The sequence below is a fragment of the Pseudophryne corroboree genome, chromosome 4 (assembly GCF_028390025.1).
Source record: "Pseudophryne corroboree isolate aPseCor3 chromosome 4, aPseCor3.hap2, whole genome shotgun sequence".
Taxonomy (NCBI): Eukaryota; Metazoa; Chordata; class Amphibia; order Anura; family Myobatrachidae; genus Pseudophryne; species Pseudophryne corroboree.
This window is the reverse complement of record NC_086447.1, coordinates 848,576,727-848,601,127: the sequence shown is the minus strand read 5'-3', so window position 1 is coordinate 848,601,127 and position 24,401 is coordinate 848,576,727. Positions and strand designations below refer to the sequence as shown.

The 24,401-nt window shown below is 46.9% G+C and overlaps 1 protein-coding gene and 1 non-coding gene across 3 annotated transcripts in view; both read left to right on the top strand.

Annotated features, from left to right (window-relative positions):
* Positions 1–24,401, top strand: part of SPTBN1 (spectrin beta, non-erythrocytic 1) — a 289,366-nt gene that overhangs the window by 45,857 nt on the left and 219,108 nt on the right. The gene's annotated exons all lie outside the window — the stretch shown is intronic.
* On the top strand, positions 10,052–10,158 carry LOC134913587 (U6 spliceosomal RNA). Its single transcript, XR_010177299.1, has one exon. It is a non-coding gene; the product is annotated as a U6 spliceosomal RNA (small nuclear RNA).

Here is a 24,401-nt window from a genome sequence, read left to right as displayed (position 1 = left end):
GGCTGCAGCAAACAGCCAATTCCCAGGAACAAAAGCCCTCTCCCGCCTCCGCAAAGTCCTCAGCATGACGCTGGGGCTTTACAAGCGGTCTCAGGCACGGTGGGGGCCCGTCTCAAGAAATTCGAGACGTCTCCCCCTCGCCGTTTCATAAAGTCTGCTTTACCGACGTCTCCCTCAGACAGGGAGACAGTATTGCAAGCCATTAACAGGCTGTATTCCCAGCAGGTGATAATCAAGGTACCCCTCCTGCAACAGGGAAAGGGGTACAATTCCACACTATTGTGGTACCGAAGCCGGACGGCTCGGTAAGACCATTTTTAAATCTAAAATCCTTGAACACTTACATACAAAGGTTCAAATTCAAGATGGAGTCACTCAGAGCAGTGATTGCAAACCTGGAAGAAGGGGATTATATGGTCTCTCTGGACATCAAAGATGCTTACCTGCATGTCCCAATTTACCCTTCTCCAAGGGTACCTCAGGTTTGTGGTACAGAACTGTCACTATCAGTTTCAGACGCTGCCGATTGGATTGTCCACGGCACCCCGGGTCTTTACCAAGGTAATGGCCGAAATGATGATACTCCTTCGAAAGAAGGGAGTTTTAGTTATCCCTTACTTGGACGATCTCCTGATAAGGGCAAGATCCAGGGAACAGTTGGAAGTCGGGGTAACACTATCTCAGATAGTGCTGCGGCAGCACGGTTGGATTCTCAATATTCCAAAATCGCAGCTGATCCCGACGACACGCCTTCTATTCCTAGGGATGATCCTGGACACAGTCCGGAAAAAGGTGTTTTCTCCCGGAGGAGAAAGCCAGGGGTTTATCCGAACTAGTCAGAAACCTCCTAAAACCAGGCCAAGTGTCAGTGGTGCACAAGGGTCCTGGGAAAAATGGTGGCTTCCTACGAAGAAATTCCATTCGGCAGATTCCACGCAAGAACTTTCCAGTGGGACCTGCTGGACAAATGGTCCGGATCGCATCTTCAGATGCATCAGCGGATAACCCTGTCACCAAAGACAAGGGTGTCTCTCCTGTGGTGGTTGCAGAGTGCTCATCTTCTAGAGGGCCGCAGATTCGGCATTCAGGACTGGGTCCTGGTGACCACGGATGCCAGCCTGAGAGGCTGGGGAGCAGTCACACAGGGAAAAAATTTCCAGGGCTTGTGGTCAAGCCTGGAGACATCACTTCACATAAATATTTTGGAGCTAAGGGCCATTTACAATGCCCTAAGCCAAGCAATACCTCTGCTTCAAGGTCAGCCGGTGCTGATCCTGTCGGACAATATCACGGCAGTCGCCCACGTAAACAGACAGGGCGGCACAAGAAGCAGGAGGGCAATGGCAGAAGCTGCAAGGATTTTTCGCTGGGCGGAAAATCATGTGATAGCACTGTCAGCAGTGTTCATTCCGGGAGTGGACAACTGGGAAGCAGACTTCCTCAGCAGGCACGACCTCCACCCGGGAGAGTGGGGACTTCACCCAGAAGTCTTCCACATGATTGTAAACCATTGGGAAAAACCAAAGGTGGACATGATGGCGTCCCGCCTAAACAAAAAATTGGACAGGTATTGCGCCAGGTCAAGGGACCCTCAGGCAATAGCTGTGGACGCTCTGGTAACACCGTGGGTGTACCAGTCAGTGTATGTGTTCCCTCCTCTTCCTCTCATACCAAAAGTACTGAGAATTATAAGAAGGAGGGGAGTAAGAACTATACTCGTGGCTCTGGATTGGCCAAGAAGGACTTGGTACCCGGAACTTCAAGAGATGCTCACGGAGGACCCGTGGCCTCTACCTCTAAGAAGGGACCTGCTCCAGCAAGGACCCTGTCTATTCCAAGACTTTGAACGCCGGATCCTGAAGGAAAAAGGCATTCCGGATGAAGTCATCCCTACCCTGGTCAAGCCAGGAAGGATGTAACCGCAAAGCATTATCACCGCATTTGGCGAAAATATGTTGCGTGGTGCGAGGCCAGTAAGGCCCCGATGGAGGAATTTCAACTAGGTCGATTCCTGCATTTCCTGTAAACAGGAGTGTCTATGGGCCTAAAATTGGGGTCCATTAAGGTTCAAATTTCGGCCCTGTCGATTTTCTTCCAGAAAGAACTGGCTTCAGTTCCTGAAGTTCAGACGTTTGTCAAGGGGGTACTGCATATACAGCCTCCTTTTGTGCCTCCAGTGGCACCTTGGGATCTCAATGTAGTTTTGGGGTTCCTAAAATCACATTGGATGAACCACTCACCACTGTGGACTTAAAATATCTCACATGGAGAGTGTTAATGCTGTTGGCCCTGGCTTCAGCCAGGCGTGTCTCAGAATTGGCGGCTTTATCCTATAAAAGGCCTTACCTAATTTTTCATACGGACAGGGCAGAATTGAGGACTCGTCCTCAATTTCTCCCTAAGGTGGTTTCAGCGTTTCACTTGAACCAGCCTATTGTGGTACCTGCGGCTACTAGGGACTTGGAGGACTCCAAGTTGCTGGACGTAGTCAGGGCCCTGAAAATATAAGTTTCCAGGACGGCTGGAGTCAGAAAATCTGACTCGCTGTTTATCCTGTATGCACCCAACAAGCTGGGTGCTCCTGCTTCTAAGCAGACTATTGCTCGTTGGATTTGTAGTACAATTCAGCTTGCACATTCTGTGGCAGGCCTGCCACAGCCAAAATCTGTAAAAGCCCATTCCACAAGGAAGGTGGGCTCATCTTGGGCGGCTGCCCGAGGGGTCTCGGCTTTACAACTTTGCCGAGCAGCTACTTGGTCAGGGGCAAACACGTTTGCTAAATTCTACAAATTTGATACCCTGGCTGAGGAGGACCTGGAGTTCTCTCATTCGGTGCTGCAGAGTCATCCGCACTCTCCCGCCCGTTTGGGAGCTTTGGTATAATCCCCATGGTCCTTACGGAGTTCCCAGCATCCACTAGGACGTCAGAGAAAATAAGAATTTACTTACCGATAATTCTATTTCTCGTAGTCCGTAGTGGATGCTGGGCGCCCATCCCAAGTGCGGATTGTCTGCAATACTTGTACATAGTTATTGTTACAAAAATCGGGTTATTATTGTTGTGAGCCATCTTTTCAGAGGCTCCTCTGTTATCATGCTGTTAACTGGGTTCAGATCACAGGTTGTACGGTGTGATTGGTGTGGCTGGTATGAGTCTTACCCGGGATTCAAAATCCTTCCTTATTGTGTACGCTCGTCCGGGCACAGTATCCTAACTGAGGCTTGGAGGAGGGTCATAGGGGGAGGAGCCAGTGCACACCAGGTAGTCCTAAAGCTTTACTTTTGTGCCCAGTCTCCTGCGGAGCCGCTATTCCCCATGGTCCTTACGGAGTTCCCAGCATCCACTACGGACTACGAGAAATAGAATTATCGGTAAGTAAATTCTTATTATTTACTCGCAGGTATTAACAAGGGCTAAAAAAGTGTATGATATGCATGAAACAAAAATAATTTCTGTACAGTTTCTCGGATCGCCTTTAAAACTGAAATTCTCCCCAGCCTTTCCCTTTCCTTTCCCTCCGGGACACAAAATGTGCAGGTGGTTATGTGTTTGCGTATCTCTGGATTTGTTTTAGAGGTCACGCAGCTTCATTTTATTATTTGCACCTATCTGCTGTAACTCCAGAGATCTGCAAGAACTACAAGAAAGGGAAACACAGTCTGATGCCAGAGGAAGATGATGTAGGAACATTTAAGACAAGTGACTTCTATTAAATATGTTTGGTACAAGCTTAAACCTTGCGGTACCTCTTGAGCGGTCTGACCTGTCCCCTCTACAGTATTTAGCACTGCTAGCAGAAAGGCTACGTTTGCTTGATGTTGTCTGCTAGAATACAGTTATGTTCATTTAAAAGTCTTGTAGCATATGCATAACAATGGGGTAACAAGTAATTAAGATTTATACAGGCATTGTACTAGTTCCTGGATCTGGTCAGTTGGTGATTCCAGGCATTGTCCTTGTTCTTGCTCTGGGTTGTTGGTGATTCCAGGTATTGTCCTAGTTCCTGTCTCTGGGTGGTTGGTTATTCCAGATATTGTCCTAGTTCCTGTCTCTGGGTAGTTGGTGATTCCAGATATTGTCCTAGTTCCTGTCTCTGGGTAGTGGGTGATACCAGGCATTGTCTGACCTAGTTCCTGGCTCTGAGCGGTTGGTGATTAGACATTCTCCTAGTTTTTAGCTCTGGCCAATTGGTGATTACAGGCATTGTCCTAGTTTTTAGCTCTGGCCAATTGGTGATTACAGGCATTGTCCTAGTTCCTAGCACGGGGCAGTTGGCGGTTACAGGCATTCTCCTAGTTTTTAGCTCTGGCCAGTTGGTCATTACAGACATTGTCCTAGTTACTGGCTTTGGGTAGTTCGCGACTACAGGTATTGTCCTAGTGCCTGGCTCTGGGCAGTTGGGGTAACAGGCATTGTCTTAGTTCCTGGCTTTTGTTGATTGGTGATTACAGGTATTGTTCTAGTTCCTTTCTTTGGGTAGTTGGGGATTACAGATGTTATTCTATCTTCTCCAGTCAGTTGGTGACTGATTACAGGTACCGTGCTGGTTCCTGGGCTTCTGGAAGTTGATAATTACAGGTATTTTTCTAGTGTATTTCTTTAGGAGGTTGGTGATTACGGGCATTATGCTAGTTCCTGGCTTTGGTCAATTTAAGATTATACAGGTGGTGTGCTAGTTTTATTGCAGGTTAGAGGGAAACTAGGACATACGGTTATGCGCTAAACAGAGGGAATGGAACTTTGCAGAGAATATAAGATCATGTAAATTTTCATGAGTGGGATGAATAACTGATGGTGGAGTGAACACAGCTGCCATGTGTTTTTTTGTTTTTGTTTTTGGGAGGAACCATTTAAGAGGAAAACCCTTAAGGAAGGGACTTTTTGTCCCAATTGGATTTTTAATTGCAGACTTGGCCATTGTAAAACGGTCATCTTTAAAATAACAGAATAAGGAAAAATTACAAATTCATGGTCATGTGACTTCCAGTAATAGAAGGTCCGTTTTTGCAAACAAAAAATCAATAAACCTTTCTCTTGCATCCAGACATAAACTCTAAAGTGCTTTTTTTTTTTTTGGGTGGAGGGGAGCAGCGGCTGGTTTATGTGTGCGATTGATATTTTCTTGGAGATGATGATTCTGCAGAGATGTGAATGTTCAATCCAGTAATGCATCTGGTAGTTTAGACACACTTTAAAAATAAACCACAATTACACACTTTTCATTGTGCTGCGTTTTCATGTAGCTGTAGCCTGTGATCAGTGACTCGCGCATCCAGCTTTATTTAGATCTGTGACGCTCTGGAGACAAGATGCCGCATATAAAGGTTTTAGTTTTTTCTCCCCACAAGATCTATATAATTGCCAGAAGCTTCAGCGCCTGTAGGTTCTGGTAGTCTTCCAAACTGAATGGGGACCATAGAACTTGGTTTGGGAAATTGATTTGTAGAACTGGAACTGGCCTACAACAAAAGTGCCAAATAATATGTAGTATTGACTGGTGTAGAGTGCCATTTGGTAACAAGGAGATAATGTAAGTAAGTTCCTATCAAGCTTCCATCAAAACATCCAGAAACAAAGTGGTTGTAGAGTGAAACTAATTTGTTTTGTATTCTAAAAACATTTTTTCTTTATCTTCCTAATACGGGAGTCTGTGATTAATCATGGAGTTCCATTCCTCAAACCAATTGCCTGATTACATCGTCCACACCAATGTTATACAGTATATATGAAAAAACCATTAAGTTCCATTGTAATCTTGATCTGCCGAGTCTTGGGTGTGGTGTTGTAGGGTGACCTTGCTGTAGTTTAGATGCTCGGTTGCAGGTGGGTTCCTATGGGGCGTATCTAACCTAGGAGAATATCTTGCCAGTTTTTATTCCATTGCATACCTTGCTACTGGACTGATTTGTGGACCAGACATGGTGGATTTTTGTGGAAAACTAGGCATGGTTGGGCGAATTAGGGGTGTGGTTTGTACCAATCAAGTGGGGCTTATTTTGCCCTCATTAATACCCCTTTCAGACCACCCAAGGCGAGTCGCACACGGGAGCTCCCAGTGACAACCCGCCTCAGGCGCCCCGCTACCGCTGACTGCAACCTGGCATATTGCCAGGTTGGTGATGTCAGCGGTGGCGGCGCGATCTCCAAGCGCCGCCCGTACACAGTGAATGGGAATCGGGTTGCTTCGACCCGGCTCACGTTCACACTGCACAGTGACCCGTGTTGAAGACTTATTCAATCCTGTTCACGAACAGACCGCACCTGTACATGGTTATGCGCGCTCATGTGCCAATTACCCGTGGTCATAGGTGGCGGTCTGAAAGGGGTATTAGCCCGGATGATGATTGAAGGTATGATCAACATCATTGTCTGGAGTATTTCCACCAGAAATAGGATCTGACTGTCACTGTACAAGGTATAATGGGCTTACAGCAGAGGTTCTCAAGCCACTCCAACGATCCTGATTTTAAGTTTATCCATGCTTGGCTACAGGTGACTTAAATTAGCACCTCAGTCAATTTGATTTAACCATCTGTGCTGAGCCATGGATAAACCTAAAACCTGGACCATTAGGTTGCCTTGAGGACCATGTTGGAGAACCTCTTGCTTACAGTCCTACTAATGTTTTTCTTCCGAAGACTTAAAGTAACATTTTTTATTATTTTACATCCTGCAATACCAGGAAAGTTATCTCTGAACCTCAACCTAGCCGCAGAGTTTATTTCCATGGATCAGAAAAGTGACGTGAAGCCCATGATTGTTACTTGTACTGTTGAGTTTTTCTGTGACGTGAACACACAGCTAATATTTAATTCTTGTCTGTTCTGAATGGTGATGCTCAGACCCACGCCACGTATTATCTATTATACTGGTTTGTCAAATTGGTCCAAAAAATATAAAAAGTTGAAGTTTTTTATTCTCTGTAGCTCTTGATTGGGGAAAAAAATATCTGAAGTAGAACTGGTTTGACTGTGGAAGAGCTTAAATTGGTGCACGTTACAGTATCTCCTTTTATTTGCAAGGAGAACCCCTCAACAGCATTTACATAAACATTTTATATATATATAAAAATATGTTTTTTTTTTTTAAAATTGCTAATTGGCCATAGCTAATTTAAACAGTGAGCAGGAGCAGAACATTTCAATTTAGGCTAGTAGGAGATTGTACAGCAGACAAGTTTGTGGATGTCAAACTGATAATATGCCACATACATCTGTTAAAATGTTCACATTTCTCTGGTTCTGAAAGAAAGAAATAGGACCGAAATGTCTAAACTAGTTGTAAAGTTCATCTAGATAAATGTAATTAAATAATGTAGACAAAATATAGGCAAAGGGGTTCGGTCTCGGTTTTCTCTGAAAGCTGCTTGCTTTGTTTTAGGAATAAGGATTATGGAACGCAATGTATATGCCTGGAGACGTTTCAACCCAACGCTGTGTCAGCATACAGGTTTTCCAGTAGTTGCCAGTGATAGTGGTTTTGTGTTGATTGATACCGTAGATTGGTTAGTTGGGTAATGGATAAGGGTTGAGACTTCAGTTTTATGTTTCTTGTTTGATAGTCTTGTCCTCCTTTTTTTTTTTTTTTTTTCCTTATGACATCCCCCTCCCTCTTACCCTGTTGTTTTAGTTGTTTGCTTTATGTTGTGGGTGTGGTAAAGAGCAGTAGCTGTGGGTGTCTTGGCGGTAGATCTTGAGGTGCTCTCCCCATCCATATAAGGGTTAGACTTAGTGATTGTACCCTACTTGTGTCCTTGCAAGGGGAGGTTGGGGATGTGGTCAGGAACCCGGCGTTCAGAATCCCAGTGGGTCTCAATGGTAAGTACTGTGTTTAGGGTTAGGCACTAAGGGGAGGGCTAAGCTGTAGAGAGGGGCTAAAAGCTGAAGGGTGGAGGGTTATAGTTAGGCTCTGGGAGGGGTGGGCTAGGATTAGGCTGCAGGAGGGAATGGTTAGGGTTAGGCTGCGGGAGGGAATGGTTAGGGTTAGGCTGCGGGAGGGAATGGATAGGGTTAGGCTGCGGGAGGGAATGGTTAGGGTTAGGCTGCGGGAGGGAATGGTTAGGCTGCGGGAGGGAATGGTTAGGGTTAGGCTGCAGGAGGGAATGGTTAGGGTTAGGCTACGGGAGGGAATGGTTAGGGTTAGGCTGCGGGAGGGAATGGTTAGGGTTAGGCTGTGGGAGGGAATGGTTAGGGTTAGGCTGCGGGAGGGAATGGTTAGGGTTTGGGAGGGGTGGTTAGGGTCAGCCTGCAGGAGGGGTGGGATAGGTGTTGGGGGTATAGTGAAAATACTTACCGGGAGCCGTCAGAAGGCAGCTGTCTGCATTCTGTTGGTCGGGATAATGACTGCTGGAATTATTCCATCCCATGAGTTGTGTGATGTTGGTCCCTATCCTAGGCCTGGGAGTACACTGTGTTACATCTAGTTTTATAACTCTGATAAAGCGGACCTCCTTTCCCGCTATTCATGTCTCATTTGCCGGCATTTTAGGTAAGAGGGGTTTTGGTAACTGCTGGGAGTGGTGAGCCAACATCAGCCATTGGTGCGTGTAAACTGTATCGCTTTATTTTGAGAAGAAACCGTGTTCTGTAGGAGGACTGCGTGGGTGGGAGATAGGCTAGTAACTATAACCCCATGTACATGCCCATCAGGCAGCTCCTTCTCACTCTTTCAGTCTCCGGTTATTGCGGTGAGAATGTAATTGTTGTATACTGCGGCCGCAGCTTCTGTCACACTTTTACATTGTTTGTGCCGCTGGGTGCGAGTTGGCCTTATGGATGCCCAAATGCAGAGAGCCCTGTAGTTTGCTTGGGTGTAGCCGCTCTGCAGGTCTAATCCCGGTGGACATGACATGCGCGGTAAGTAATGGGCGCCACAACCAACTGAATATCCCCCGCCAATTTCAGATGGTATCTGCGGGTTGTGAGAAAACAATTGAAGGAGAATCATAATGGAGTTAAAGTACTGTACATAGAAATAGACAGTGGAGGAGTCCTTTCCACCCCCAAGTCTTTATGTTGCTGGTCACCTTTCGTCTTTATTGTTGGATGAAATGCAAATGTCATTTTGTTTTAATACAAGGGATCAATTTCCTTATATACGATTTAGTATATATGTAATCAATAATTACAGATGCCAAAAATGTTAACGTGAACTGTTTTATTTTAAACGCATCGTTATCCGCATTGTATGTTACATTTCCACTTTGGATAAGCTTGCTCTCACAAGGGAGCATCGCTATTTTGCTGTAATAAATTTAAATTGTTACGTTTTTCCTGACTCGCACGCTGGCATCTTACATGGTTTTATCGACGCAGTTACTTTAGCCAACACTAAGTGGTTTGTTTGTCTCCTGCTAATGCATTACGCAGCTGTATGCCTGTAAAGGGCAATTTATCCATAGTGCATGTGCTGGAGCAGGAGCTGTGACTGCTGGTGGCATTTATATAAATGGCATATAATGACTGTGTGACACAATCCGCCAACATTCGCACATTTTGGCAGCCACACAGCTAGTGTATGGTTGATTACGGGTGTCGCCTGGAAAGATTAGGGTGTGCCCTATTTTGTCCCAAAAACTGTTGTTGGATATCTGGATAGTTACTCTGTATGGATGAAGGTTCCTAAGCGACCAGTCCCGCAGAATTGTATGGGTGTTATTTTTCCTGAAAAGTTTGTAGTAATCTGAAAGAGATTTTGCTATACTGTACATGGCATTTTGCCATCTGCCGTGGAAGACTGGTGTAATTTTTGCCTTTTTTTTTTTTTTTCATCTTAAATCATTAAACATAATGGAAATAGTTCATGAAACTTGGCTTCCTTTTTTTTTTTTAAATCACACTTTGGAAACAGTTCTGCTATTAAAAGATGAATTGGTTAAGGATGAGTAGTAATGGACGTTATTGGCAGTGTCAGCTGGAAGGGGCAATATTTGTTGCCCAATATTCTGCTTTTTTTGTGGGGGAGGCAGTTGTCTACATTTTGTTTTCTATAGTAACGGTAAAGTATAAATTGAGTTCATTCAGGATCCATGGCATTATTAAACTGAAATTAGTGCTCGCTTCGGCAGCACATATACTAAAATTGGAACGATACAGAGAAGATTAGCATGGCCCCTGCGCAAGGATGACACGCAAATTCGTGAAGCGTTCCATATTTTTTAAAACAATTCCTGTACGCATCCCCGCTGAGGCTTTGTGTCGAATGCAGAAACTCTTCCTAAAATTTGTATGGTCTGGTAAACCACCTAGAATTAGGACCTCCACTCTGGTGCATGACCCACTAGCTGGAGGCAGAGGTTTACCGGATATCCGAAAATACTACCATGCAACCCACTTGAGCCAGGCTCTCGCTTGGTTTTCTCCAGCGCCCCATTTGCCCTGGATACGAATCGAGCGCTTGTCGGCCAGGGTCTCCACCTTGGTTTCCCTACTCACACCGGTCAAGCCACATCAGACGATACAAACGTGCGCTTCCTCTACAAAATTCACCTGCTCCCTGTGGTTTTTCTGCGTTCGGCATTATGGTCTCTACTTTTCCATCTCCCATCACTTCTATTTGGGATAATCAGGATTTCCGCCCTGGCTCCACCTTACGGTCCCATTCGTGGCTTCACCTGAACCCACGACCGGGACTGGTGTTTGATTTTATAGAAGGTTCCTCCTGGCGTTCCTTAAACTCTGTGTGACAAATATGGCATTGCCCAACCTGTACTTTACGAGTATTTACAACTCCGCTCCTTCTTAAGTTCCCTTCCTAAACCCAAGGTTATTTGCCAACTCACCCCTTTGGAACGTCTCTGTATTTATTCCCCTATGCGACAGGGTATTATTTCTATACTTTATGGTTTATTACGCTCTCTGAAAGCAGCGGACATACTTCCCCATGAAAGTAAATGGGAGCAGGACCTGGGCCCCCCCCCCCCCCCCCCTGAGGAAGATTCATGGGAGATCATTAGACAAAATGTAGCCCAGTCCTCAATTTCCTCCCCAGTGAAGGAAAACTCCTATAAAGTCTATACGAGATGATATCGGGTCCCAGCGACACTGCATAGGATTTTCCCCGGGTCCTCCCCATTGTGCTGGCGTGAGTGTGGTCAAATTGGAGATTTCAAACACATTTGGTGGTCCTGTCCCAAAATCCGCCCGTTCTGGGCCATGCGGGCAACCTAGTACTCCAAATTCTCCATGCCGCCAGATGTGTGATAGCCAAAAGTTGGAAAAAGACCACTACCCCCCCCCTAGGAGCATGTTGCTGTCTAAAATATGGCATATCTCCATGATGGAGAAAATCACAGCTGCCTTACATGACGGGTCAGAGAAATATAGGAGGACTTGGGAACCTTGGTTCACTTATGCTATATCCTCTACTGCCCGGGTATGATATACTGTGTCAAACGGGTCCCAATAGGCAAAAGTGGTGATGTACTGTTCATTGTTTTAAGGTTTGAAGATAGTGTGGGCTACCCCCCACGACAAGACTATACCTTGAATGCTCCCTTAGTGGTCCCCCACTCTCCCACCCCCCCTCTCCTCTCCTTCCTCCTCTGTTCTTTTCTTTCCTTTTCTCTTTTTACCCTTCGTTAAAACACAGAAAAACTGTTGTCGACATATATATTGTATTGTTGATGTTCTCCCCTTTTCTTGTTATGTTTGGTCATATCCCACGGGATATCATGTATGTTATTTTGAATTTATTTGGAGTCATCATCTCCTGTTTGATTTGTATCAGCTTATTCGACTTCTCTTCAATAAAAATATTGCATTAAAAAAAAACAAAAAAAAACTGAAATTAATGTTGGAGTGTTTCCCCTTTGCCTATTAAATTTGAATATAATTAAAGTAATAGTACCGTATATACTCGAGTATAAGTCGACCCGAATATAAGCCGAGGCACCTAATTTTACCACAAAAACCTGGGAAAACTTATTGACTCGAGTATAAGCCTAGGGTGGGAAATGCAGCTCTAGACGTACACAGCCCTCAGTGCCAGATATGCCCCCACAGTGCCAGATATGCCCCCACAGTGCCAGATGTGCCAGATATGCCCTCATGCTGCCAGATATACCCCACAGTGCCAGATGTGCCCCACAGTGCCAGTTTGGTACTTACCCTCCGTCGCTCCCGCGCTGTCTTCTGAAGGAGGGACACGGAGGGCACAGCGCGCGGCTCTCCTGTGTCCCTCCTTCATCTCTGGCGGCAGCGGCGTGTGTGTGTTAAAGGAAGTGCCGGTTCGTCACTTCCTTTAACATATACACACCGCTGCCGCCTGAGACGCTGGAGGGACACAGGAGAGCCGCGCGCTGTGCCCTCCGTGTCCCTCCTACAACTGACTCGAGTATAAGCCGAAGTGGCTTTTTCAGCACAAAAAAAGGTGCTGAAAATGTCGGCTTATACTCGAGTCTATACGGTAAATTGCTGTATTTGTCTTTTTAAATTATTTACTGACAGATGACATTTCAAATTATTGCATTTAGTAAAAAAAAAAGTTAATTATCGCCACTAGTGTTTTTATGTGCAAATTTAATTAGTTGGGCTCCTGTAGCTCCCTAGACTAAAGTGGGCAGTAGCTAATTCAATTGTTTTGGGTGACTAACCAGTCCAGAGGCTGCACTTACTGCACATTTCTGCTAGTACCCTCCCTAGATGTGACCAGAAATCCATGAAAAGTAGGACCTTGGTGCTGGGTTCAAGTGCTAGGTGTTTCTTAACTGCAGCGCGTCGGGGATTTAACATGGGAGAAGCAGCTTATTGCGGCTCATTTTTTGCATTTGAGTGCGAGGCTGGTCGCTCAAGCAATTGAATCACCCCCTTAATGGCATGCTTAACAAATACTGTAGAAACTATATTGTGTATTAATATTTGTGAAGTGTGCTGGCTAACTTAAGCTATGTGGTTGGGAGCAAACGCAATAATAAAATGAGGCACTCGCAAACATACTCACAAGAAATAGGTAAATGAGTTTTGTGCAAGAAGTGCTACACTGCATATTGGTCCAGCCAGATCAAATCATGCGTCGATTCAATAACCTGAACTTCATGCAATGTGCGGCTGTGAGAAAAAATAAGTGCGGTTTTCCTACACAAGTACAGTATATCCAGTTTAGTATTTATGCATCTACCTTTATGGGGTTTGGAGATCTGGCTGATGAGCAGGTGGGAGATGCTTTATAGTAGATTTTTATGTTGGATTCAATAAAAAAAAAGGAAGAAAAAGGCCCTATCTGCACCATGTTATGTATCCAGCTCGCTGTGAGTTGCGATGGATACAATACAGTCAGAGTAATTCTGGTGTAATGGTTAGCATTACTGCCTCACAGCACTAAGGTCATGGGTTCAATTCCCACCTAACTGTGTGGAGTTTGTATATTCTCCGCGTACTTGCGTGGGTTTCCTGCGCAAGTACTCTGGTTTCCTCCCGCAATCCAAAAATATACTGGTCGGTTAATTGACTTCTGACAAAAATTAACCCTAGTGTTACTGTGTGTGCGTATAAATGTGCTAGGGACTGATGTGTCGGGTCGGGTTGCCAAATATTCTCTGTAAAGCGCTGCGGAATGTGTGTGCGCTATATAAATAACTGATGATGATAATTTCTCCGGAGTGAGGACAGGTGTATTTTGACCCAGCTGTGTTAGTGCGCATTGCCGGAGGGATACAGCTTCACAGCCCAGACCACCTCCACATAGGAAGGAGCAGGGCTCAAGGAACTTACTGAAGATGGCGTCTGTTCACGCAGTCAAGCTCCAAAATGATTGTCTCTCGGTGTTTGAGGAGTAAAGGTACATACTAGTGTATGGGGACTGTGGTTAGTCTTTGGGCTTCAAGGAGACAATACACCTTTCCTATTGCAAAAATAACTCTGTGTATTGCCGAGTCAACCCGGGTTGAGTTGCGATGTGAAAGGGCCAGGTTGAAACATCCTGGGTTGAGCAACCTGGCATTTCAACCCTGTAGAAAAATGTTTTTACATGGGTTATTCCAGTATCAGGTGCGGTGTGAGCGGGTTACCAGAGTAGATGCGATACGGGACCCCGTTCACTCTATGGAGGAGGTGGTGTGGTGATGATCTCATCTCCAATCACCTCCTCCACACCTGCCCCCGATGACGGCAGCCCGACCCGGCATATTGCCAGTTCAGGTTGCTAGTCTGAAAGGAGTCTCATGGCGGGTCGCACCTGGTAAGGACCCGGGTGTGACCCGCCTTTGCGATGTGAAAGGGGTATAAGTAGAAGTGAATGGTCCCGTTACTTCATTCCTGCAAAAGTAGGTGAAAAATAATCTTTTCACCTGCTTTAAGCAATGGAGACCGTGGCCCCTGACCGAGAGATTTTTGTGGGCAAAATGTTCCTAGATGGAGGTGCGAAAATCTGGTGACAGAGTGGTTGGTTAGAAGAAAACTGCAGAGGTGTTGAAATTTTATGTATTGGTTTATAAATGTTTTGGAAATATACCAAATGTGATTCTGTGGCCTGTATCGTCCATTAATATACGTAGTGTACAGTGTTTATGGTGTACGTATTGCTGTTTTCCTCCCCTTATTGCGGCAGCCTTTTGTTTACCAGTCCTGCCTGTTTCCCTCAGGGAGTCTCTTGGTAGATTCCATTGTAGTCCTCTGGGTATTTGTATTGCAGAGGTGAGGTCATACTCCTCATTACACTCGCAGCGAGTAGTCGTGTTATATCCTGTATATTCTATTGTGAGGAGGAAATTGGCCGGCTCACGACCGTGCGATTATTCCCAGCCATTCTTGTTTTAATACTCCTGCTCTTATAACTTCATTTTATGGTAATCCATGCTGGGAAATGTATTGACATGAGTTACGTCTGTCTGTCGTTTTGTTAGGTTGTTGCACTTGGATGTGAATGTCTATGCTGTATATACAGTGCTGCAATTACCTTCTCACAGGTGAGGCAGCCATTCTATGGTCAAAACCAATATTGCCACTGCACTAATGCAGCCTTTAGTTCACATCGCTGACATCACCAAGACTCATTTAATTATACAGCACTTCCAGTCAGGGTCCACAGAGCCTATATAGTTCCTAGCGACCGTATGCACCAATGCTCGGGGTGCATGCATTACATGTAAGGTAATGATACAAACGCCATTCTTTACTGTTATTGCTCATGTTTACGGTTGGTGCTTACAATTAGCAGTGACCCAGTCCGGCAAGAGTTACCACACAAGCATGGAAATCTACTGTGTCTAACAGTCTTAAGCCATAAAGAGTGTATTTATTATTAACCTACTGTTCGCCACTGCTTTACAGAATGTTGTACTGCCGCCATTTAATCAAGGTGGAACCACCGTGGGATGGGGTTGGTAAAGCCACCTTTTACAGTGGGTTCGTAATCGGGCTTCCATTTTTTATGAGTATTCCTCCATTCTGCGAATGTGTGATCCGAAAGTGTTATATGTATTGAAAACCATAAAAGAAAAGAAAATCTGTGGAAGATTATTTTACTGAGATTCGTGTGCCAAAAAAAGTCCCACATCTGCGGTATAGAACTGCAGCATAGTCCAGACGCCGATGAGTATTTACTAAGTACTTATAGCATCATCCGGAGGAGGAGATATATGTTTTTACCTCATAATGCATAAAAGTTTTTGTAGTTTGCCCAATTGAAGTGTTTCATTGTGCCCTTGTGCGCACATAGGAGAAGTTGCAGAAGAAATAAGCACTTTCTCTCAATTTCCCTCTTAATTATGGAGAAGTGGTTATAAAAGCTTTCTCTGGCAAAAAAAAAGGTGCTTGACAAAGTGTGAACGTAATAGCACACAGATCCCTATGCAGCAGCCACAAAATAGCTGCCTCTACTGAGTATAGAACATGGGTGCACATTCACAGGCCCATCTGTCTGTCCACCTGTATGAAATGTCCAAATACAAATACCTTTTCCACACTACGATCTGCAATATTATTAGTTGCCAGTAGGTGGCAGCATGCACCTGTGATAAATGCCTAGTTTTCTGTGATTTCCTGTAACTTGCTTTGTTAAAGTCCTTTTCCTAGAAAGTTACTGCTTGCTTTGTTTGTTTTTCCATTTTTTTTGGGGAGGATGCAATTGTGGTAGGTATGTTAGGCAGCAGTCAATGTCAAAGCCTCTTGGATCCGCTCAGAATGGTCTTGCAGAGTTGCGTGCAAAGTGAGATCTAACCGGCAGGCCTGGTGTTAGATAGCGACAAAGATAGGTAGTAAGTTTATCTGTCAGTAACCGAATCATAGTATGTGCAGGAGCTCTCTGTGCAACCCTGTGGAAAATTACACTGATCTGGTGATTCAGGAATCAGCCTGGACAAACATACATATACAGTATTTACCTACCTCCATCTGTCTGCAGAGCAAGTCACCTTACAGCAGTCTATGGGGGCGGGTGGGGGGATTCAATCCTGTACGAAGGATCGCGTCGGCCGGCTTTGTAAGTTTTTTTTTTTTGCTCTCTCAAACCTCTATGGTTCGATGGGAAAACTTGCGGTGTCGGCACTGCCATAAATGGCCGATATGTGTGCCGCTGCCCTTTGCCCGGCAGCACATCGCTTTGGATCGAATTTCCACATCTGAATCTGATAATTTGATGACTCACTACTGCTAGTATTTATCGCTTACACCCCTTTCACACCGCACTAATTACCCGGTATCGATCCGCTATATTGCTAGGTTGACGTGGGTCGCTGTGCGGTGTGAATGGGCCCATGGCGAATTCCCGGGTCGCCTGACCCGGTAATTCAATTGGGAATAAAGCAGCGTTGAATACCGGGTCAGAGGCAGTGTGAACGGGTTGCCGGATCAATGGGACCCGTTCACTACATAGGGAGAAGCGTCTCCGAGATGAGCTCATCTCCCAGCGCCTCCTCCCAATGCCGGCTCCGCCCCCCACCACTATGGCAACCCGTCCTGGCCTATTGCCAGGTCAGGGAGCCAGTTGTTAGGGTCCAATGCCAGGTCCCACCCAGGGAGGATCAGTTTCCAATTCCCAGGTGGCACCCGGCATTTGCGATGTGAGAGGGGTATTAGTAGGCTGTTTTCCAGAAGCTTAAATCATTCACAAGATAGCGCTTTATTGTGGTTTGATAAGTAAATAGCAACTAAAGTAGATGAACATTTGGGGCTCATTCACACAGATTTTTGTATCCCTTATTATTGCATGAGAAATGCTATATAAACTAGGTCCCATACTGCCGATCCCACCATGAGCTAGAATTTTAGCCCCCGGCACACCCTATTCCTCCAGCATTAACGTACACTACCAGTGCAATAGATTATATTGAGAAAATGTGTCTCCCCCATGTTACCCTTGCCACACGCGCCATTCTTACAGCGTCACATAATGCCCACCCTCTGTTCCCTCGTCAGGAATATATGGGAGGAAGTTAGGCTGGTGTTATGTAAAGGGATACGTGTGGCAAGCTGAGCAAGGGTTAATGTGACTGAGGAGGGGCCTGTGTGCGGCAGGACTGAGGGAGGGGCCTGTGTGCGGCAGGACTGAGGGAGGGGCCTGTGTGCGGCAGGACTGAGGGAGGGGCCTGTGTGCGGCAGGACTGAGGGAGGGGCCTGTGTGCGGCAGGACTGAGGGAGGGAGCTGTGTGCGGCAGTACTGAGGGAGGGGCCTGTGTGCGGCAGTACTGAGGGAGGGGCCTGTGTGTGGCAGGACTGAGGGAGGGGCCTGTGTGTGGCAGGACTGAGGGAGGGGCCTGTGTGCGGCAGGACTGAGGAGGGGCCTGTGTGCGGCAGGACTGAGGAGGGGGCTGTGTGCGGCAGGCTTGTGCGTGTCTAGACTACATGTCAAACAGACATTTGACATGTAGCTGAGACGGGAGGGTTACATTTTGGGCCCACGACTGACCTACAGCTCAGGACCCGAGATTACCGCTAGTATCTGTCACTGCTGATACTACAACAGTTGTGCGTGGTCTGGAGATTGCGGATTGTGTTATTTGCTTGCTGGTGCAGCAAAGTGGGTTGTGATTGGCTAAGTCCGGCAGATGTTTACCAAACCGTTTATATTTTAGGGTTGCCATACGATCCCTTTAATCTGGGATTGCTATGATTCACACAGGTTCTGTCCCTGGCTAAATTCAAGTCTGCATTTCACCTGGATTTAGTCGGCCACAGAACCTGTGTGAATCACTGGTGTCCCAGAATAAAGGGATATTATGGCAAGCCTATATTGATACTGTACGTTTTATGGGCGTTAGAAGGTAACAAGGCTTTGTGTCACTATGTGGTAACACCAGGATGGAGGCCTCTTTCTCTGAAACGAGAGCGGTCTTTCTGATAGTGATAGTGGAGGGAGCGCATTATACCGTATAATACAAAAGCATCATAGCTCACCAATTATAGTGACATCAAAACTAGGGATAGATCAAATCCTCCTCCGAATACAGCTACTAGACAGTGTACTTTTGCGCTTTTTAAAATGTATTTTAAAGCTCACTTGTGTATTGTAGAAATCGCTGAAAACCTTTCCCGTTATCCCCATTGTAGCTTCATGCTTCCAGCCTAATCCATTGCCGGCGATAGTCATCCCTGCTCTTCCCCTCCTGTACTGTAGGGACACCGTGGTAAGGAGTATAGTAAATTATTATGGTAAAATTGCAGCAGCTACTTAGCGGCTCCTTATCTCTGGGACATTGCATTGATTTCAGGATGCGTTTTTTCTGTACGGGCAAGCGATGATGAAAGTCCATCTGAGGCTTTGTATTACATGGAAATAAATCCCAGTTTGCATATTAATTCATCTCCTTTGTTTAATACTACATGGATATAACGGGGATAATTCTGTCCGGGTCTCGAGTGCTTCCTTTACTTGCCTCCTGTGATTGATTCTAGTTTGTCTCTTGAGTAATAATCTCAACAAAGTCATCAGGCACAGCCTCACAATGGGTACAACAACGTTCACTGGTTCTCCAAATGGCAATGTGTTGTGCTCTAAAGGGCATACACACGGGGAGATTTCTCCCAGAGATGTGTGCTGAGTGGGGTGGGGGTAGACGTGTGTGCTGAGCGGAGAGGGGGGGGGGGGGGGAGAGACGTGTTTTCTGAGCGGAGAGGGGGGGGGGGGATAGGGAGATGTGTGCTGAGCGGAGGGGGGGGGGATGTGTGTGTGTGTGCTGAGGGGGGGATGTGTGTGTGCTGAGGGGGGGGGGGGGATGTGTGTGTGCTGAGGGGGGGGGGGGGGGATGTGTGTGTGCTGAGGGGGGGGGGATGTGTGTGTGCTGAGGGGGGGGGGGATGTGTGTGTGCTGAGGGGGGGGGGGATGTGTGTGTGCTGAGGGGGGGGGGGATGTGTGTGTGCTGAGGGGGGGGGGGGATGTGTGTGTGCTGAGGGGGGGGGGGATGTGTGTGTGCTGAGGGGGGGGGATGTGTGTGTGCTGAGGGGGGGGGGGATGTGTGTGTGCTGAGGGGGGGGATGTGTGTGTGCTGAGGGGGGGGGTGCTGAGGGGGGGGATGTGTGTGTGCTGAGTGGAGGGGGGGATGTGTGTGTGCTGAGTGGAGGGGGGGATGTGTGTGTGCTGAGTGGAGGGGGGGGATGTGTGTGTGTGCTGAGTGGAGGGGGGATGTGTGTGTGCTGAGGGGGGGGGGAGATGTGTGTGTGCTGAGTGGAGGGGGGGATGTGTGTGTGCTGAGTGGAGGGGGGGGATGTGTGTGTGCTGAGTGGAGGGGGGGATGTGTGTGTGCTGAGTGGAGGGGGGGATGTGTGTGTGCTGAGTGGAGGGGGGGATGTGTGTGTGCTGAGTGGAGGGGGGGGGATGTGTGTGTGCTGAGCGGAGGGGGGGGGATGTGTGTGTGCTGAGCGGAGGGGGGGGGGGATGTGTGTGTGTGCTGAGCGGAGGGGGGGGGGGATGTGTGTGTGTGCTGAGCGGAGGGGGGGGGATGTGTGTGTGCTGAGCGGAGGGGGGGGAGATGTGTGTGTGCTGAGCGGAGGGGGGGGGGGATGTGTGTGTGCTGAGCGGAGGGGGGGGGAGATGTGTGTGTGCTGAGCGGAGGGGGGGAGGTGTGTGTGTGTGTGTGTGTGCTGAGCGGAGGGGGGGGGGGAGATGTGTGTGCGCTGAGCGGAGGGGGGGGGATGTGTGTGTGTGTGTGTGTGCTGAGCGGAGGGGGGGGATGTGTGTGCTGAGCGGAGGGGGGGGATGTGTGTGCTGAGCGGAGGGGGGGGGAGATGTGTGTGCTGAGCGGAGGGGGTGGGGATGTGTGTGCTGAGCGGAGGGGGGGAGGGGGGGAGGAGATGTGCATTGTTGTTGTTCGTGACCAAACCAAGATTTTAACCATCCCCCTATAGCTGGGTACACACTGTACCGTCTATCGTCCAATATATCACTCCAGTGTAGATCGGAATGATAGATCGTACACATCGTATATTGTGTACCCCAAATCCGTCGTTCATTGAATCTCCCCACTGGATGTGTTACACATCCAATGGGAAGAATCTGCGGCCAATGTGGTTTTGTTACATGCAGCATGTAATGATACATTGCGTCTTTGTACAGTGTGTACATCAGAATAGTGTGTACTCGGCATAGTGTTCTGTATTTAGAAGTGTGTTTTGGCTTAATACTGCAAGTGGTTTAAATATGTTAGCATTTAACATTATGATAACACATAAAGACACAATACTAATTACTGCTCTTACAACCACTTGCTTATATTTGGCAGTTTGTGCTATGGTTTTTGGAACACATCTAGTTCTTATCTGCACATTGCGGAGTACTAAAGGGAGCTGCGTATACTAGGAATGACACTAGTGATGAATGCATTTACATTTCACATACACAGTTTTCACAATCAGTAAATTTAGTTTTTTTTTTTACACAGTTTTGTGAAGTGTCACTAATAAACCACATTCATCTGTCCAACTTGTTTGAGATTCAGTGCTGTTTAATAACTTGTCATAGAGAAATGCTTGAGACAAACCTGGACTTGAAGTGCAGTAGGAGTCCTGCTGAAGTAACGGTAGGCGTCAGATTTTGGCCAGTACGACGGACTCTTGTTTCATAATTCAACAAATGTACATGTAGCCAGCAGGTCAGTCGGCAAGAAGATGAAATCCATACTTTAATGATCTTCTACTGCACCAAATCAAGCCGTCTTCTCTGTAGAGTTGGGGTTTTGCTCAGATGCTTTTGTATATAAATTGAGTAGATGAATCCTCCATCAATAGCTGTCATCCTGGGTGGAGTAGATGGCAGATGGCTATAGTACTGTTGAGCATTTTAGGCGGTCTGTTGAGCCTAGCTTTAGTGGAAATGTAGCTTGAATATGTTAACATTTTAAGAGATGCATGGATTAGCTTTCAGTTCTATTTACCATTATGCAAACTTGGTTCTATAAAGCTGACAATTTTCCTTTACACTGATCACTTCGTGCTTGCGTTGCACGTGCCCCCTCTTTCAGGAGCTTCCTGTAAGGTGAAACTAATGCTGCTTTCACATCGCAAAACCTGCTTTTGAAATGGTATTTGAAACGGTTCTTAAAACGGGTCTGAGCAGTTAAACCCCTTTCACATCTCATGTTGTAACCAGTAAATTACCATTTCATTCCCGTTTTGGTACCTTTCACACTGAACCCGTTTCACCCATAGAAAACAGTGGTTGTCATTATAAATGGACTTTTCTGGCCCACACATTATTATTAATCACTAATTAATTCATTATTAATAATTTGGATAGTCGTACGATGGAACCCAGCAGCTTGAAGCATATCTATTTTTATTAGATGGGATTAGGTACTTGGTTTGTCTTTTTTGGAGGCACAAGTATTATTTATATATTTTTTAAAATTATTATTTTTTTTTTTAGATGGAATGGTTAAAAACACGGAAAAAAAATGGCGTGGGGTCCCCCCTCCAAAGCATAACCAGCCTCGGGCTCTTCGAGCTGGTCCTGGTTCTAAAAATGCGGGGGAAAAATTGACAGGGGATCCCCCGTATTTTTAAAACCAGCACCGGGCTCTGCGCCTGGTGCTGGTGCAAAAAATACGGGGGACAAAACGAGTAGGGGTCCCCCGTATTTTTCACACCAGCATCGGGCTCCACTAGCTGGACAGATAATGCCACAGCCGGGGGTCACTTTTATGCCGTGCCCTGCGGCCGTGGCATTAAATATCCAACTAGTCACCCCTGGCCGGGGTACCCTGGGGGAGTGGGGACCCCTTCAATCAAGGGGTCCCCCCCCCAGCCACCCAAGGGCCAGGGGTGAAGCCCGAGGCTGTCCCCCCCCATCCAATGGGCTGCGGATGGGGGGGCTGATAGCCTTTGTTGTAAATGAAAAGATATTGTTTTTTCCAGTAGTACTACAAGTCCCAGCAAGCCTCCCCCGCAAGCTGGTACTTGGAGAACCACAAGTACCAGCATGCGGGAGAAAAACTGTCCCGCTGGTACCTGTAGTTCTAATGGGAAAAAAATACCCAAATAAAAACAGGACACACACACCGTCGACAGTAAAACTTTTTCATACGTCGACACACACATACTTACCTATGTTCACACGCCGACATCGGTCCTCTTCTCCATGTAGAATCCACGGATACCTGAAGAGAAAAGTTCAATATACTCACCTCAGCCATGGTCCAGAGATAAATCCACGTACTTGGCAAAAAAAGAAAACGCAAATACCCGACCACTGGACTGAAAGGGGTCCCATGCTGACACATGGGACACCTTTCCACGAATGAGACCTGTCAGTGACAGCTGTCACAGAAAGGTCTCTAAGCCAATCAGGAAGCGCAACTTCGTTGCGCTCACCTGATTGGCTATGTGCTGTCTGTACTGTGACAGCGCATCGCAAAGCCGCTCCATTACTTTCAATGGTGGGAACTTAGCGGCTAGCGGTGAGGTCACCCGCCGGTCAGCGGCTGACCGGCGGGTGACCCCACCGCTAGCCGCAAACTTCCCACCATTGAAAGTAATGGAGCGGCTTTGCGATGCGCTGTCTGACAGCTCAGACAGTGCACAGCCAATCAGGTGAGCGCCACGGAAGTAGCGCTTCCTGATTGGCTGAAGGGACTTCAGTGACAGGAGTCACGTGATGTCCCGGCATTCGGGGAGAGGGGTCTCATATGTTAGCATGGGACCCCTTTCGGTCCGCAGGTCCGGGTGTTCGTTTTCTTTTTTTGCCAAGTCCGTGGATTTATCTCTGGACCATGGCTGAGGTGAGTATATTGAACTTTTATTTTCAGGTACCCCTGGATTCTACATGGAGAAGAGGACCGATGTCGGCGTGTGAACATAGGTAAGTATGTGTGTGTCGGCAGTGTGTAATAAAGTTTTACTGTCGACGGTGTGTGTGTCCTGTTTTTATTTGGGTATTTTTTTTCCATTAGAACTACAGGTACCAGCGGGCCAGTTTTTCTCCCGCATGCTGGTACTTGTGGTTCTCCAAGTACCAGCTTGCGGGGGAGGCTTGCTGGGACTTGTAGTACTACTGGAAAAAACAATATCTTTTCATTTACAACAAAGGCTATCAGCCCCCCCATCCGCAGCCCATTGGATGGGGGGGGACAGCCTCGGGCTTCACCCCTGGCCCTTGGGTGGCTGGGGGGGGGGGACCCCTTGATTGAAGGGGTCCCCACTCCCCCAGGGTACCCCGGCCAGGGGTGACTAGTTGGATATTTAATGCCACGGCCGCAGGGCACGGCATAAAAGTGACCCCCGGCTGTGGCATTATCTGTCCAGCTAGTGGAGCCCGATGCTGGTGTGAAAAATACGGGGGACCCCTACTCGTTTTGTCCCCCGTATTTTTTGCACCAGCACCAGGCGCAGAGCCCGGTGCTGGTTTTAAAAATACGGGGGATCCCCTGTCAATTTTTCCCCCGCATTTTTAGAACCAGGACCAGCTCGAAGAGCCCGAGGCTGGTTATGCTTTGGAGGGGGGACCCCACGCCATTTTTTTTCCGTGTTTTTCACATTTAAACGTTTATAAAGCCACTCTCTCATGTGTCTCCTGTGTTTTCCAAGCTGTTTCCTGGTTGTGGCTGGTGACATCACACATGGAGACAGCCTATCATCTTCTGGGGCTTGCAAATACCGTTTCAGACCCTTTCACACTGCACAGTGAAATGGGACTGAAACGGGTAGGACCCTGCTTTTTTACCGTTTCAAAATACCGGTATTTTGAAAACGGTAAATTGAAGGGGACCCTTTCACATCGCAGCTTGACCCGTTTAGGAAGCCAGTTAAAACGGCAAAATACCGGGTATAAGCTGCGGTGTGAAAGGGGTCTAAGGCAGTGGAAAAGGGGTGTGAAGAATCATCATAGATGAAATGCACCAAAATCAGTGTGTGAATTCCAAGTCTGTCAGCTTGTGCTTTGAATATAAGGATTGCTTCTGTGTACGGAGTGGCTGCACATCCAGTCATTTGGGAGTGGAAAGAACCAGTGGTATGAGGCAGAGCCTTTCCTGTCGTAT